This window comes from Parasteatoda tepidariorum, chromosome 3 (genome assembly GCF_982258835.1).
Source record: "Parasteatoda tepidariorum strain Cologne lab strain chromosome 3, Ptep-v5.0, whole genome shotgun sequence".
NCBI lineage: Eukaryota > Metazoa > Arthropoda > Arachnida > Araneae > Theridiidae > Parasteatoda > Parasteatoda tepidariorum.
In genome coordinates this window covers 81,476,802-81,494,623 of record NC_141757.1, presented here as the reverse complement: position 1 = coordinate 81,494,623, position 17,822 = coordinate 81,476,802, and the positions used below count along the sequence as shown (strand labels likewise).

At 29.7% G+C, this 17,822-nt stretch overlaps 1 protein-coding gene across 16 annotated transcripts in view; it reads right to left on the bottom strand.

Annotated features, from left to right (window-relative positions):
* Window positions 1-17,822, bottom strand: part of LOC107447961 (POU domain, class 3, transcription factor 3-A) — a 467,439-nt gene that overhangs the window by 117,911 nt on the left and 331,706 nt on the right. For 10 of the 16 annotated variants that reach the window (XR_015432756.1, XR_015432761.1, XR_015432757.1 and 7 more), the window contains one exon: window positions 11,540-11,575. The exons of the other annotated variants lie outside the window; for them this stretch is intronic. The gene's annotated coding sequence lies outside the window, so the exon portion shown is untranslated. The remainder of the gene's footprint in view (window positions 1-11,539; window positions 11,576-17,822) is intronic. 16 annotated transcript variants of the gene reach the window in all.

Genomic DNA, 17,822 nt, shown 5'->3' with positions numbered 1-17,822 from the left:
AAAATGACTTTTCCCGTCGTTATATCTGATTTTATCAAAACATTATAAAATCAAAAATAATATCATGATAGATACAAAAATAATATCATTAGCGTATCATGATAGATAAAAAATAATATCATGTCAGATACAAAAATACTATCATTAAAATATTATGATAGATAAAAAAATAATATCCTGATAGATACAAAAATACTATCATTAGAGTATCATGATAGATACAAAAATACTATCATTAGAGTATGATGATAGATAAAAAAATAATATCATGATAGATACAAAAATACTATCATTAGAGTATCATGATAGATAAAAAAAATAATATCATGATAGATACAAAAATACTGTTATTAGAGTATCATGATGGATAAATAAAAAATAATATCATGATAGATACAAAAATACTCTCATTAGAGTATCATGATAGATAAAAAAAATAATATCATGATAGATACAAAAATACTGTTATTAGAGTATCATGATGGATAAATAAAAAATTATATCATGATAGATACAAAAATACTATCGTAAGTGTATCATGATAGATACCAAGATACCATCATTAATAGTATCATGATAAATAAATTAATGTTATAATGAGAAAAGGTATAAAAGTAGCATACTTTTCAAAAAAAATAATAAATTAAAAAAAATTTGAAAAAAAGGAAGGGGATACAGAGAATTATATTTCCTTTATTTAAAAAAGTTGAAAAGTAAATAAAGTATCGGCTGTTTTCGGTTCTGTAGTAGTTTGCAAATCTGTAAATGAAGTAATGTCTAGATTTGAATCATAGATTTATCATAGCAAAAATCAGGTGAGAATCACGAATGTGAGTATGTCATCAGGTATGTGGGCATGTGAGTGTATCAGGTATGTCAGGTATGTGGGTATAGGAGTGTATCATGTATGTTATCAGGTATATGGGTATGTGAGTGTTCCAGGTATGTCAGATATGTGGGTATGTGAGTGTATCAGGTATGTCAGGTATTTGAATATGTAACATCGAAATAGACATCAAATCTTTTTTATGTTACTTTAAATTAATATAATATGTGCACAAATGTAATAATATAATTAAAATAAAATTCCATCATAACATTATCACGATAGATACAAAATTGCCATCATAATAGTATCACGATAGATACAAATATACCATCATAATAGTATCATGGTGGATAAGCTAATATCATGATAGTATCATGATAGATAAAATAATATCATGATGAAGAAGTTATAAAAGTAACGTTCCTTCATTAAAAATAATACACTTCAAGGCCATAAGATGAAGACCATACAGAGAAATTGCGCAATTAAAACTTGTTTAGAAATTCGTTGACATCTGAATACTCTTAATGCACTTCATCTATTAAGATCTAGAGTATCAAGTTTCGCTGGTATTGATATTCTTCTTGTATTAGATCAAGTCAGATGCAAGACGTTCCGTCATAACCACTCAATAGATATATTATTAGAATTCGTTGGAAAAAAATTTAAAAAAATAAAATATACAAACATATGATAAAAAACTACACTTTCATTTTGGATCGCAAATTAATGTTTAAATAAGAACAAAACGAAAGCAAAGCACGAAAAAGAAATACGCCTTCAAATTCTAACAAATTACTATTGAGAAAAGCTTGTGTACAAAATATCAAAACCTGTTTGATTGTCTGTTGAAACTTGAAAGTGTTACGAATTACAGTCTTTCAAATCCTCTCTGTTTTATTCAACGACCCAACAGGTTTTTTATATAACGTGATTCGTAAGATTTAAAAAGGGTGTTTTTTGTTTACATTGCTTAAATATAAATTTGCGACCACCACATGTTGATGTTCTTTTTTCTTCTTCAATTTGAAAATGATTTTAATTATAAATACATTAATTAAGGTAATTTTAGAATAGCCTGTTAAACATCTTTTTTGGAGGTGTACTAAAACAATCACTTATAAAAACATTTAAATAGCCAAGTGTAAATTGTATTGAACCGAAATCTACCAGACAAATCTATATAAATGAATATCTTCAAAATTCCTATGTATATTCCTAATATAGAGCTGTCAAAACGTTACATCTTCATTGTTAAATTTTTTCAAAAAATTTTTATTTCATAAAAACAAGCTTTAAAAATAGTTTTTAAATAAAATTAATTTTGGATTAATTTTGAGGAATCAATTTGCCATTTTTCTAAATTTTTAATAAAGTATTTTTATAAAAGTAAAATATGATTTGAGTTGCTCAGCTTACTTAAGCAATAGACCTTGGCCTTTTCAGTTTAAAATGTTATCTTAAAACTCAAACAATAAATACCAGAATAACTTATTCAACTTTTATTTGGCTAGGAAGCACAATCCAAAAATATATTTTGTTACATCTACAGAAAGAAAACACTTTTTTGCTAAATGAATAGTTTGTTCATGCATTTATTCATTTTATAAGAACTTAATTTAAATGATTTATACTGGTGCTATCTAAAAAAACTTGTGTCACCATCCTGATTAATAAAAATTAAATTTCAATTGAATGTGCTCAAATTTATCTAATTATCAATACTTTTAGAGGAATAACGATTTAACAATTAAAAATTATAAATTTATGAAACTTTACTCATTTAATCATTATAAGAAGTATCGATTTTGCGGGATGCTGCATTTTCATAAAAATGAAGTGCACCACATTTTTAATAAACTTTAATTAATTTACTTTTATAAACTTCATTTAATTTAATTCAGTTCTCTTACAATTAATATTCTGTCCTTTATAACGGTTTAAATGCTTTAGGGGTAGTTAATTTAAATAAAATTAAAAATAAGTTTAACGAAATATATTTGTTTACTTATTTTTCGTTGACGGGTGTAATCGATGATTTCATCAATAATATGTATTATCTTAATATTTATTACCTTATAATAAAAATCGAATTTTACATAGTATTTCTAAATTATTCTATGTTATTCATCTAGTCGGAATCACCTCCAACAATACGTATGTCGCATTATCCTAGCTTATGCTGAAAACTTACACCATTTTTACTTAGAGGGGGATTTTCAGAGGAAGAGATTCTAAGAGATGACCGCTTTCATCACTTCATTCCCCCACCCCCAAGCGTCGGCACCCTGATCCGATGAAAAATTCATGAGAATCGTTGTCGACGGTAAGTGGCTGGACTCATGGGACGTGGACTCAAAGCCGCCAGACCATCAAGGACCGTCCGGTCTTATATTCGTCTCTTCGACGACTTTCGCGCGTCCGGCACAGAAGAATATTTCTTTATCTTGCCCCTATCACTTTTATTTTCAGATTCTTTTCTTTGGGCTATTCCTCCGTTTTACTTTCATCTGATCTGGACATTCATAAAAAAAACTTCTTTTTCTTTCTTTTCGTTTTCGATCATGGATTACAAAGGCGATTCTTTGTACATTCTCTTCCTCATAGGCAATAGTTAAAGAATTAATTTAGGGGAAAAATTGTTTATAACTAAATCGTGTTTGTTTTAGAAAGGATTGATTGTTTAAAATCTATAAATTTAAAAGTTGCATAGAATGTGTAGATAAAGGAATAATACGCGTTTTTGAAAGGCTAGATAAAGGAATAATAAGCTTTTTTGAAAGGCTATATATTTTATGCGTTTGTAGTCGAATGAAATAATGCTTTCTTGCGAGCAATATGCTATTTTCATATCTTATCTGAATTTGAAACAGTTACTCATAACTGTTAGGTCAAGTTTAGCTTGTCTTTAGCCAGCGCTTTCTATGTTCATTCTGAAAATAACGAAAACATCAAAATGGGAAAAAAAAGTAACAGTTTCAAATCAATCACTGCTAGTTTGTTTGAAAAGTAAAAGTTGTTAGGTTGCTGGTGTACAGACCGCATTGCCAAGATGCCATGATCCCTTTGACGAACAACTGGGAGTTTCTAGAATGCTTAATTTTTAGTTATTGCTTCTATAGAAGTAAACATGTATAATTATTTTTTCAGGGGTGTTTCCCTACCGGAGAGATAAAATTGTAAGAGAAACAAAAAATTGAAGGGGTAATAGTATTGCAGCGTCAGCGATTAATGTTAAAATAAGCATCTCTGTATGTAATAGAAATTACCTTACTTTGTCTAACAGTTACGTGTTAAAGAATCTCTTTGAAATTCTGAATAAAGGCAGTTGCACAGGCTTCATAGCCAGTTCCAAATATTGTTGTAAATTACAGTTGGCCTTTTTCAAGTTTTACAGCAATAGAGTGATAAGGTCTTCCATTGAATCACATCGCTCTCATACAGTAAAATCATCACTTGATCCCAGCAGAACAAGTCTAGGCTTGATAAGTAAGTAATTTAGTAGGCCAATGAATTAAACCACCAACGTGTTATCTCATATGAAGTAGGCATTTCAGGCCATGCAATACTATGCGATTTCTATTTATTACCGATTTATCGAATAAGATCACTGATAAATAAACAAGGCAACTTAAAAAAAAAAGAAAAAAAAAGAAGACATTTTCAAAGAAAGCGAATTAAGATTAGAGTCATTTTCAGGCCACTAAAGTGCCTATGAAGGGTAAACCTTTATTTTACAATAAATAAATTTATTCTGATATTAAAATGCTCAATTAACATTCAAATAAAGATTTAAGATATATTATTCACGCAGGTGCTTAATAAAGAAAAAGAACAAAGACCCGCTTTTAGTGTCACTTGTACTGATGGTCGATACACAAGAAATTTCTTATTTCTCGAATCTCCAAAGCTACCTAAAATCAACCATCTCAGGTAAGTTTAATTAAAACTAATTTAATTGGCAAGTTAAGCATTGGTAAGTTTAATTAATTTATCGCTTTTTAAAATCAATGAGCAATTTGTAATACTGATTCTAAGTGACCCTTATGAGGTGTGTGTTGCCATCGCAAAGTATTATCGTAAACACACTCCAGAGTGTACTTTTATTTTCCTTTACTAGCATTTGTTGTTAGTTTCAGAATAGGAGGAGTTTATATTGAGAGCATACACTATTTGTTCACACATTCATTATATGTGAAAGGAAAACTATCCGTGATTATATTTCTCTACGCATATGTCTGATAGTAAATTGCCTTAAACTGTAAATACAATTGGTACTACATCGTATCAACTTTAAAAATATTAAATATTTATGAGTAAGTGAATTAACATATCGCGTGCAGTTAAAAACAATTTAATAACATAATAATAAATGTGATATTAAATTTTTGAAATATTACAAGTACAGTAACAGTATTATAAGCCTATAAAATAATAGAACTTGTTGCTACGTGCTACAAAGTCTTCTTCTTGGGTTTTGGAATTAGGGAAATTGGTTCGATTAAAGCCTTCATATTGGAAAGTAATTTCGTTTTTTCCCCTTAAAAAAGACTTAATTATATTTTTTCGCCGCCAACTTCATATTAAAACTGCATAATCATAATATATTTTGACAGCTGGCATAGCAAGGCTTGCTTGTGAAAAAGTTCAATTGATTCTACGCAATAGTTTTTGGTATGTGCCCTTTCAAATATGAAAAGTGAAAAGCATTATTTTCGGTATATTTTACTTTTTTGTTATCGAAAAGGTAAAAATGATACTCAAGCAGAAAAAAAAATTACCCGATGTGTATGGAGTAGATGTATTGGCAGTATGCCACTGACAAAACTGATTTGCATAATTTCAATCCGGAAATATTCCTATTAAGATGCACGATGATACACCACGCCAGTTTAAGCAAATGAAGACACAATAAAGGCATTAGTTAATGCAAACCAGTGAATAAAAACTTGTGAGATAGTTGAGACATTAAATTTATCGAACTGGATCGTTCATAATCATTTGAAAAGCCTAAGGTTTAATCTCAAATATCGACATAAGGATTCGTCATGTTCTTACCGAAATAAATTTGTGCCGTCATGTTGACATTTGCAACTTGCTTCTCAAACGTCAAGAAAATTATCCACTTTTGAAGCGTATCATCATTGGGGATGAGAAATGTTCTGATATCTTCAAAAATTATTTAGACAGTAAAACACTTACTTCAAATAAGGTGGTCGAAAATCACCCGGATCAGTTTTTTTGCTAATAAAGTATTTTATGCTCACGGAATCATGCCAGAGAGATGGCGAAAGGTATTAGACCTGACTGGACAGTAAATTCAATAAAACTATTATTTACTATAAGAAAATTGTTATTTCAATTTTTAAAAAAACGCGTTATCACTTTCCGAACAACCTAATAGAAAACACTAGGCGGGGACAGATCGCCTATAAAATCACATTACTAACCAATAATTGTTAAATCTTAACTTGTCTAACCAGAAGGCTCATGCCTTTTACTTTTTTCTTGGGAATAAAAAAATATATATGTACATTATAAGGATCTCATTGAATTTACTGGCATTTCTAATTGATTCGCGTATAGATGGAGGTTTTCTTTTACCAAAAAGTCACACACAGTTTAATTAAACATCAATGCACTAGAATAATTAAATCCTGTTAAACAGAGTTCTCAGTTGTTACAATCTCATTGTAGGCCTTACTCACGAGAAAATTAATCCAGAAATAGTTCTCAGTCCCTTTTCGGCAATTTGGTTGTAATCTCAGTTTAGATGACTTGAAAATCGACCTGTTTAAAAGCTGAAGTTGTTACGTTGCTCCTGAATAGTAAGGTAAAATTTAAGAATGCACACGAGGTACGATTTAGGTAAGTAGATAATGTTTTATTCAAAGGTACGAGGTACGTAAAGTTGTAACTAAATTGTTATTCCAAGTCTCAGACAATAGTTGGCAAAGAAAAGAGTAGAATATTACAAAAGGGGTTGTTTTTCAATTATATGAGTTAATTAATAATTTGTACATTACTTTAGCTCTGCTATATCTTTTCAATTCATGCTCAAAAATTACCTTAAAAACAAACGAAATCAATAAACTTAAAGTAAAACTCAACGTATTGAAACAGCTACTTGATTCTTCTGCATGAATCCCCACGGGAAAAAAGCTTCCTAATTTGCGTACTAGAGCGTTCTCTATTTAGTAACACGCTATAATTATAGCATATTATATCAAGTTAAAAAACGTGACCATAATATAGAACATAATGTAATAATAGGTACGTTCATACAGCAAGGACCACAAATATAAATATAAAACCTTCAAGGAGTTACAGTACCCAAAAAATGACCAAAATATCGATATTTTTTAATTGCTTACAATAAAACTTCAAACTATTTTAAATAAATTGAAAAAAATCATCTCTATATCTACATTTTTTAAAAAGTTATAAATGATTTCAGATTGCCATAAAACAGAAACTTGATCAGCAGATAGATTTTAAAGTGCTTTTTCTCATAGATGATAATTTTGTATTTTAATCTTAATTAAATCCCTAAGCAATTTTTTCCATTCAAGAAAAAGCTTTGAAGTAAACTTTTTATCTTAAGTATAATACACTTATTTAAACTGTGCATGGAATAGGCATTTTATGAGGTATTTCAATTCTTACAGCACGTTATATATACCTAACAAGAATTTTTAACTTTTTTTTTCTTTTTCACAAAGCAATTTATAAAAACTGTTCTAATCGATATATCAACCAATGAATGCACAAAATTGTCAAAATAAATATTGTAAGCACTAAGAAAAAAAAAATTTGAAAAAGATTTACAAATTTTGAATTTTTTCAATTTTTTCTTAAATTTTTAAAAAATTAAACAGTTTAACTACTTTTTGAAGATAAATCATTGATTATAAGTTAAATGAGTATGTAAAGCATCCACAAAATGAATGGTTATACCTTTATTTAAAATTTGTTTTTCAAGGGTACTTAATTATTCTTTCATGTCTTCAAATAAGGCTGTTTTTAATAGAGGAAAAGCATTTTATAAACAGTTTCTTCATGTTTCTATACGTTATTAAAATTATTATTTAAATAAGTAAAAAATACTCTAAAGAGTGACTTGACATGTTCTTTCACTAATTTTTAGAAGAAGCGAGAATTAGTCGACATAAAATGAAAATAAATTGTTTCCATCAGATTGAGCATAAGTTGCCCAAATTGAATTCTGAGTTATCCGAGAGCAATTCCACATTGTTGCTTTCACGTCGATCTTTCCCTTTCAGAGTGGGCGAATGACCATTGGCGTTTGTATAGCCTCATTACGAGTCCCCCGGGTACCCAAAGGGGTCATTCTGACTGCCAGACAAAGCAGCCGCAACCGACTGGTCAGTGGATAAATTGCTGGGGCGCAGTTATCAGATTCATCACGCCCCGTTCCCCTGTATTCCCCTTCAATGATCAGCAATAGATCGTGATTTAAAGAGTATAGAGTCAGATCGGCTATTTATGGAGAGAGAGAGAAATGTCGTATTTGGAAAAGTCTCATTTCCAGACATTTCTGTGGCAAATAAATCATATCAATGTTTATATTTATAAGATTAAGTTGAAACTTAATGAGTAGCAAATAGAAATCAAGTGTATAACAAGTATTTGTAAAATTTAAAAAGTTCCCTCATTTCCGTACTTTGTAATTATTTTGCTATAATTAAGTAATAAACGATTGCAGTAATTTAGAGTATATTGAAAAATAAATCAGCAATTCTTAAGTAATTAAATGAAATAAATCATAAATTCTTAAGTAATTAAATGAAATAAATAATCAATTCTTAAGTAATTAAATGAAATAAATCAGCAATTCTTAAGTAATTAAACGAAATAAATCCTCAATTCTTAAGTAATTAAATGAAATAAATCATCAATTCTTAAGTAATTAAATGAAATAAATCATCAATTCTTAAGTAATTAAATGAAATAAATAAAACCTTTAAATCCATTGATTCGAATTGCGGAAGAGAGAAAGTAAAAATCGTACTTAGAAATGCCTAATTTTGGAACAGTATTCTCATTTTCATGACAAATTAATCAAATTATACTCATATTTCGCAGTTTAATTTTATAAATATAAAAAAAGGAGAAATCAAGTGAGCATTATATGATAGCAAAGCTTTGAAGAATATGATTCCCTTTCATCTGCTTGTTTCATATTTATTTTGTAATAGTCAAGCAATCACATTTAAAGTCGATTAAAAACGTTCCACCTCTGAGGGATCAGATCAGTAATCTGACTCTAATATGCTGGATCTTTAAATCTATGGATTTGAATCTATGGAATCTTTTGAGAAAGCCTTATTTTGAAACATTAATTCCCTTTTTTGCAGCAAATAAATTATAATAAATCTATATTTCTCAAATAAACCTGAAACATGCTTGTAGAATATAGAAATTAAATGATAATAAAAAATAATTGCAAAACTTTTTATAAAAAAATGTGTTTTTAGCTCAATTGTTATTTTCGTAATTGTTCATATTTTTCAATAATTAAGTGTTCAAACAATGGAAGTGATTTAAAGAACAGTTAAGCAAACTAAATCATCAATTTAAATAAGATCATAATTACTGCAATTTAAATCACGAACGAAATTTATGATATGAATCAACTAAGTCGAACTTTGGAAATCGAATAAGGCTACTATTTTGATATAAATTCGAATCGCCGAATTAGGAAATTAAATTAACAAATTATATTAAGTATGGGAAAAAGAAGAAAAAAAAGTATGGTCAAGAGTGCCAGAATATGGTAAAATTCATCATGTTTCTGGCTCCATGTGAACGCCAAAAAGCTCGGTAATTTCTTTACGAAGCGCTTTGGTGATGATTTTGGTAAAAATAGCAAGAAAATATGGTCTTATAATATATTATATTTGGAGAGTGTAGTCAAATTTGGTAATTTTATCATGATACTTTAGAACATGGCATGGCATTTATCTGGTGAAATTTACTTTTCAGTTCTGTATTTTTAACTTAATGTGGGGTAATAAGACGTATAATTTTAAAAACTACAATTTCCAATTAACCGCTACCACGTGAACGGAAAAATCCCATAATGAATATTTAAATACCGTATATTTTGGTTTTATTAACCAGAATTATGCTTTATTTTTTATTTATTTCTTTTTTTACTAGACATATTATTGCCTCATAAAACGGTAATTTTACCAGAATTTTTTTCTCTTGTGTATTCAAATCAGATGATAGTAAATTATATTCAAATCAAAGTATTCGAAACTGATACAAATTTTGATCAAAATTTTAATTTCATTGTCTTCAGATTTTTTCTTAACTCTAATTTATAAAAATTCAAAAACAATAATATCTGTATTAACATATTAATATTAGTATATTACATAATAATACAGCAATTACGATAAGAATGAAATCGTTTAAAGAAATTAGCGTTGAAGGAGAATTTAATGAATCTTCATATATATGTACTTACTACTTGCTCCAAACAATAAACATCAATAAATTTATTATTTTTGTTTAATTATTAATTTATTTTACTTATTTCCCTTTTTCATTTATTTACTTTTTATTTATTTATGCAATGCATAACGCAAACGTTTATTATCAAAACAAAAGCATTTTTAACGAACGTTACGATAAACATCGTTCTTACAGGCTTAGCTTTCAAAACTTGATGCATTGTCAACAATATCACTAAATTATTTTCAAAAATTTATGTTCTTCAGTAACTGGCGCAATGCACTTAAAAAATAGGCATAGTATAAGAAAGTATAATCCCTGGAAACCTTCCAGAATGTTTTGCTTATTATTTTTTCTTTATATGATTAGAAAAATATATTGTGTTTGTGACTTAGTACACGTTCTTTGGGCCTAAATCCAAGAAATCTAGAAGTAAGTGCCAACAATCTTTTCTTTGGCGCTTAATATTTTCCTATATTTTGATGTTTATCGGTCACTTTTTTCCACTTTTTTAAGGGGGGATTTCTTTGCATCACCAGTTCTTTAGTCACTTTGTGTGAATAATTAAATTGGGGATAGGGTGAAAAAAAATTTTTCAAACTTTCACTGCTTAAATAGCGATATTATAAAAATCCACGATCTTTGTTTTCGTTTAGTCTATTTGATTATGGATAAGAAGAAAAAAAATGACTAATTCAAACATAAAAAGTTACAATCTAGTCCATTACTTATGTACACAGTGGCTCATTGCTAGCCCCAAACACGAAGGTCTCATTTAAGTTTTCTGACTATGATAGTCTCAATGTTTGCTGCTAGTTTAATATAATTAATTATATATTAAACTTATTGTACGTGTTTCAGTAGCTAAGTTTTCATAATGCACAAAAATATTTCCTGAAAAAAAAAACCATAATAAATTCAATCACGTATGTGCTATAATAAAAAAATTCAATGCTTATTAGTATTTATTTTTAATTTTTTTTCTCCGTATTTTAAATATACAACTTTTATTTATTTCAGTATAATGTATACAAAAGTATTATACAGATTCAATCCTCGTGTCAATTCAGTGAGTTTGAATAAATTATTCAATAATTTAGCTCCATGTTGTGTTTCATTAACATTTAAAAATTGTTTACAATAGTCATCTTTTACAAAATATATTCAATTTCTGAAAAATTTTTGTGAATTTGTAAAAAAAAAATTTCTTTGAAAAAAAGTACTTACCGGTAATGAAGGGCAAAAACAACCTAAAATATTTATCTGAAATTAGAAAGAAAAAAATACTTAATACAAATATAGACAAAAGGAAATTAATCATTGAAAGTTAAGTCAGTGAAATTGAATTTTTTTTGTAAAAAATATGCATTGAAAAACTAACTATATATTTATTTATTATTCTATTATTTCATTATATTTATTTATTATTGATTCTACTAACTATTTATTAAAACTAATGATACATTTATGGTATTAAACAACATTCTTGATATTTAAAAATTCTTGATATTAAAAGAATATGCACTAAAAATAAGAATAAAAATAAAAGTAGCTTAAAAAACAAGCACAATACATTAAATATAGTTGCGGGGCTAAATATAACTGGCAATAGAGCAATTGGACCATTTCAATCAACCGCTTAATTGACAATTACAAAATAGAATGAAATACAAGTAACGTGAGAAGTCAAAATCCTAATTTTTTTCGGCTATGGGATCGAGCTAATTGATCGAGCTTCTTTTAACGGTACTCCGGTATTATATATGACAAAAAGTTCATAACCAGATAAGAACATACTATGTGAAAAGAAGAAAAAGGGATGGATGGACTACTAACTTTTATGAATATATTTTACTACTAATTATGAATATATTTTACTACTAATTATGAATATATTTTACTACTAATTATGAATATATTTTGCATTCATGTATAACATATTTTAAATATGGGACACATTTTTTATTTGTGTATGCATCTGCTAAAAATGAGCAAAATAAATATAATTTTACATTTTTTTAAAAAAAAAAACTAATTTTCTACGGTTCTGCATGAATAAGAAATAATTATTTTGTTTTCTCGTACACTATTTATTTTTCTTTATTTCAATTATTTTGTTGATTTTTAATTATTTAGCTCCATGAAAATACGTTTTAGAAGCTCAATTATAAACAAAATAAACACGTGAAATCAGATATCATTAGAAATGGTAATTCGATGGCGTAGCACCGATCACGTCGATCACTGAATTTGCAAAAAATGATAAAACATTAAACAACGTGGTATAAAATCTGAAACAGAATCGTTTACAATTTTATTAGTAACAGTGGCTAATGTTAAACTAATGCAAAAAGAAATAAATAGTTAAATAATAATTTTTCAAACATTTCTACCGAACGATATAATATAAATTTTTAAACGTTTCCCTCCTTCTTTTTTTTTTGGATCGGGGGTTTCAAACGCTGTCCAAATATCACAATCTTAGCTATGGTTCTGGAGTACTAAGAAATTCAAAATAGCCAATCAAAATATTAAAAAATAATAATAGATAATTGATTGGATATAAATATAATTATTACACGTTAAAAAAATCTTAATTCTAGTAACCCCTGTGATCCTTCCGCTGTAAATTAAGGTTCCGAGCAACACTTTTAGTGAGCCACTGATCCAGACTCTTAAAAAGTAACCAGAAATAGTACATGAATTGTTTTTGAGGACTTCTTCGTCTCTAACTCTATTTCCCTCATATCCCAAAGAGTAAGGATTATAAAGCCTTTTTCCAAATTTCAAAAACTCGCGTGATATTGTATGTTTATAAAAAAAAAATGTAATTACAGTGGCCTTGTCTTCCATCGAGAAGATGCCGGGGAAAAAGTGTTGAGTTACAAAAAAATATTTTAAAATTTTACCCTACTTCATGATAAGACAGGGAGGGAAAAAATCAAAATTACAATGTAAGCTTGAAAAAAAAATATTCTTTTTTATTTTACTCTCAATTTTAAATTTTTTATTTCGAACAACACGAACAAACCAGGAGGATTGTTCAGTTATTCCTGGTGATGCATGTAGGTCACGCCATAATGTCTTACGGTATTCGGCAAACGATGGTTGTATGATGTGTATTTCTGTTTTTTTTTTCTTTTTTGTATATATATATATATTATTCTTTTTATCTAATATTTGAATACTTTTTAGAGGTGGGGGGCATTTTCGCCGCCCAAACATCTGTTTTCTTCACGCGCTCTTTTCTGATGCGGTTTTTATCTACCTACTACCCCCAAACAAATCCATTTTCTTACTACAGAGGCGAAAAATGTACACATCACTTGAGTATGATGAATAAATCAAACTACGTATTGAACTAGTACATTAATGTTACAGTTCTAACCAAAATTTCTGTTTCTAAATATAAATCCGATTTCTCTTACAAATTAATCTAGTAGATGGAAAATAACGCAATCACTTGGACAAATCTGAATGGACTAATTATTTATGCCTTAAAATCAAATTGGAGATGGATATTCAATCAATTGAGTCGAACTATACGTTGAACTGCAAATAAATTATGTATTAAGCAAATAATTAATGTTATATCTCTGTAAATGATTAATCTTTTTAAATTTACAACATACACTCTTTAATAAAAAAATCGACGCACCAAGAAGCAATCATCCGATTGCTTTGAAATTTCGTATGCATGAATGTTTTGAACAGATATGGCTGGAATGATGCCGACTGGGGACGTATAGTCTTTAGCGACGAATCCCGCTTCCAACTGCGTCCTGACGATCATCGAAGACGTGTTCGGAGACGCACAGGGTAGAGGGGGGATCCTGCCTTCACTATTGTACGCCACACCGGCCCTCAACAAGGCATTATGGTTTGGGGTGCCATTTCCTTTGACAGCCGAACCCCTTTGGTCGTCATTAGAGGTACACTTACTGCACAGCGGTACGTCGACGACATCCTAAGACCTGTTTTGCTACCGTTCCTTTTGCAGCGACCTGGGCTGGTTTTTCAGCAGGACAATGCCAGATCACATACTGCACGTGTTGCTACGAACTGTCTGCAAGCTTGTCAAACTCTTTCTTGGCCTGCTAGATCACCAGATCTCTCTCCCATCGAGCATGTCTGGGATATGATGGGAAGGCGATTGCATCTGGCACGGAATGTTGATGACCTCGTTCGACAATTGGATCGAATTTGGCAGGAAATACCGCAAGAAACCATCCGGGAGCTTTATCGGTCTATGCCACGAAGTGTGGCAGCTTGTATCCAGGCTAGAGGCGGGTCAACACCTTATTGAACTTGTTACTGTTACTCTGCAATAAATTATTCAATTGTTTTGAAATTTTAATCAATTACTATTCTGTACATTGTCTTCCTATCCACCAATTTTCGTTTCAATCGGACAACTCCTTCTTGGTGCGTCGATTTTTTTTTTTGTTATAGAGTGTATTACAATTTACAATTTTTACTGTTTGTTAGCCTTTGAGATAGTAAATGCATTAACCCCAAAGCAATATTTTAATAGGTTAATTATTCATAGCAAAAAAGCAAATTGGTGATTGATATTTAATTATTTTAATCAAACTTTAGTATTGAATTATAAACAAGCTCTTTTTTGAAGAAACACATTAATATTTAGGGTTCTGTTTTCCAATTTCATAGCCTATCAGACAGTAGTAAAATGAATCAGTCACAAAGCAATATTTTAATAGATTAATTATTCATACCATTATAGCAAATTGGTGATGGATATTTAATCTATTAAAATACAATAATATATCTTTAATGACTTGTTATCAAGAAGATTTAAAAGTTTGCAAACTTTTTAGCTGTGCAATTTGGATGCGATAATATTACACTATAGTCATCAACTGTATTACTTGCAATTAATGTTTGTCGCATGATTGTGTCTAATCATGTCATAAACATTAATAAAAAGGTAATAAAATCTACGAGTCAAATATTACAGTTACATTTTTTCCCAGTAGTATTAATTTCTGAGAGCAAAAATTACTTATTTTTATGCAAACTACTAAAATTGCACAATTCTTGTCATTAAATGTCCACAAATTCGTACTAAATCAGTTATGTTCTATCACTTCGTAATTCACTTTTTCTTTCTATCTTCGTTTTGTTTGGGATGCTAGCAGTTTGTGTGTAGCTTAGTTTGTGATGCTCGTTTTGTTAATAATGCTAATTCAGCAGTTTTTTACCGGGTGGTTCATACGTGGTATTGTCTTGTAGTGTATAGCCTTTTTATTATACCACGACACCACATACAGATGAAGCTGTTCAAAATTTTAGAATGTGGATATGGAATTTCAGTCACCACCCTTCATCAAATCACAACTGAAGTGCAATATTCACTCATTATAAATAAAAAGCATTCCCTCAACAGCCCGTTATGGGCCAGGAGAGTCATGGAGGTTAAGGCTCCACAATTTCGTGACAAACGGCATGATTGTGGCAATGCACACAGGTCACCTTCACTTTCCAGACAAGCTGGTACTCATCGATCTGAAGCTGGGTGTGCTTTAAGCCACCATCGGAGATCGAACCCCAGTTCTTCACAATGACAATTCAGTATCTTAACCACTGAGCCATTGCGACTCCTCAATGTAAATACATAGTTTTTTTTAAAAAAAATCATGAATACATTTTATTGCACTTCATTTTAGATATATTAAGAAAAGTTAATGGTTTATTAAGTTAAAATGTAATAGTTGTTCTAATTTAATATTTAAAAAAAACTACGTAGATATTAATTTACTGTACCCTCTACAAAAGGCGATATTTTTTTTCTTTATAGTTGTTAATATGATAAAAACAACTCATTAAACTGAAATGTAATTTACATAAAAAGAAATAGAACTGTTTATATGGTGAACCTAAAAATTAAGTTTTTCGCGAAGTGTGTATTTCTGAATCTCCAAGTTGCCAATTAACCGTCCCTCAACCCTATCACTCACAAACAAAAAGAGCTTTCGATTCGAATCTACAAATGGAACACTCTCATTAACCCGATTTATTAATCAAATTACATAACCAGTTAACTGTAACTTATATCACGTTAAGAGACACACATTTAATCTACCGTTAACACACTACTCATTGCATTTAAATCACCCGGCTTTGTGCTGTCTCTTTTTTTTTCTCACTCTTTCGTCCGCCCCCTCCTTTGGGTGGGTGCAATTCTCTTTCATTCAAGAAAAGCTCATGATTATTCAACAGGAAACCTGATACGCCGTTGCTTCATTACCATAATCAGTTCCCATCGCGCCACTACTGCAAGGAATGGATAACTACGTTTGCTACATATCTTAAGGAAAAGATGTATATTTAATTCTGACCTTTCGTTATTATTTTATATCACTTTTCGGAGAGATTTTTTTTATTAGTAAGGAGCATTAAAAAACAGGTGGAAAAACTGCGAAGCTAACTGGAATAAATTGTGTGAGCTTTATCGAGTTTTTTGCTGTTGTTGTGCATAATAGAATACTTTTAATGTTATTATTGTGGTATTATGCTCATTAATCTTAATTATTAAGTTCATTAATCAGTTATAAAAGTTTAGAAAATTATTGAGTTTTCTTTAAACTAGTTTAAAAAAATAATATTCTGTGATGCGTGATTGGATTATAGCTTAATATAGTTTCAAAATTCTCCGAACTGTAATAAAATTGATTGATTGATTCAATTTTAAGTTCAATTGCACAAGAGCTGGATTTAATTATGAACCGAATACAAACTCGTTTGCTATAGATCTTAAGGAAAATAAGGATGAGGATTAGGTGGCTAACAATTGTAGAAACGTTAATTTAGCAAAATTTGCTTACAAAATAGAAGAATCGTACACCGAAGTCAAGCATTTGCGGTCAGTGTGTGGGTGAGTGACCTCTTTGATCATCCCGCGAAAGGACCGAGGGTGTGCGGTGTCAGTTCTCGTTAAACTGTTTTACCATAAAGTTCTTCACTTCGCCCGCACGTGATGGATGTACCAAAACCTACCATCTCCTCCGCAAAGGATCAAAATTGTGGGGGTATGCTTTCGGATCATTGTCAGGGGTGTTCAGGGGTTTGTCGCCAATAGCACATTGTGAAGTTCTAGTGTGACGTAAATTAACAACTAGTACTATTATAATTGCAGAATTGTCCTAATTTTAAGTACAAAGGACCTCAAACATTTCTAATAAGCACATGATGAAATTGTTCTAGCGCTTCAAGTCAATTTTAATCTTACGATTCCTGAGCAAAGAACCATTTAATGTTTAAATCGTGTTCATGTACTAAATGAAATTGCTTATGGCTTTGTAGTCTGAACCTTTACGTAAAAATTAAAGATAAAATTTCGAAATGAATAAATCGTGATTTACGTTTAAACTGAAAATTTCCTTTGTTCGCAAAGTGAACTTCAAAACAACAATTCAACCAACTCAATTCTAAGATCTATCCATGGTCAGGCAATGAAAGATACTAATCAGATAGGGGGAAGGATAGAAAA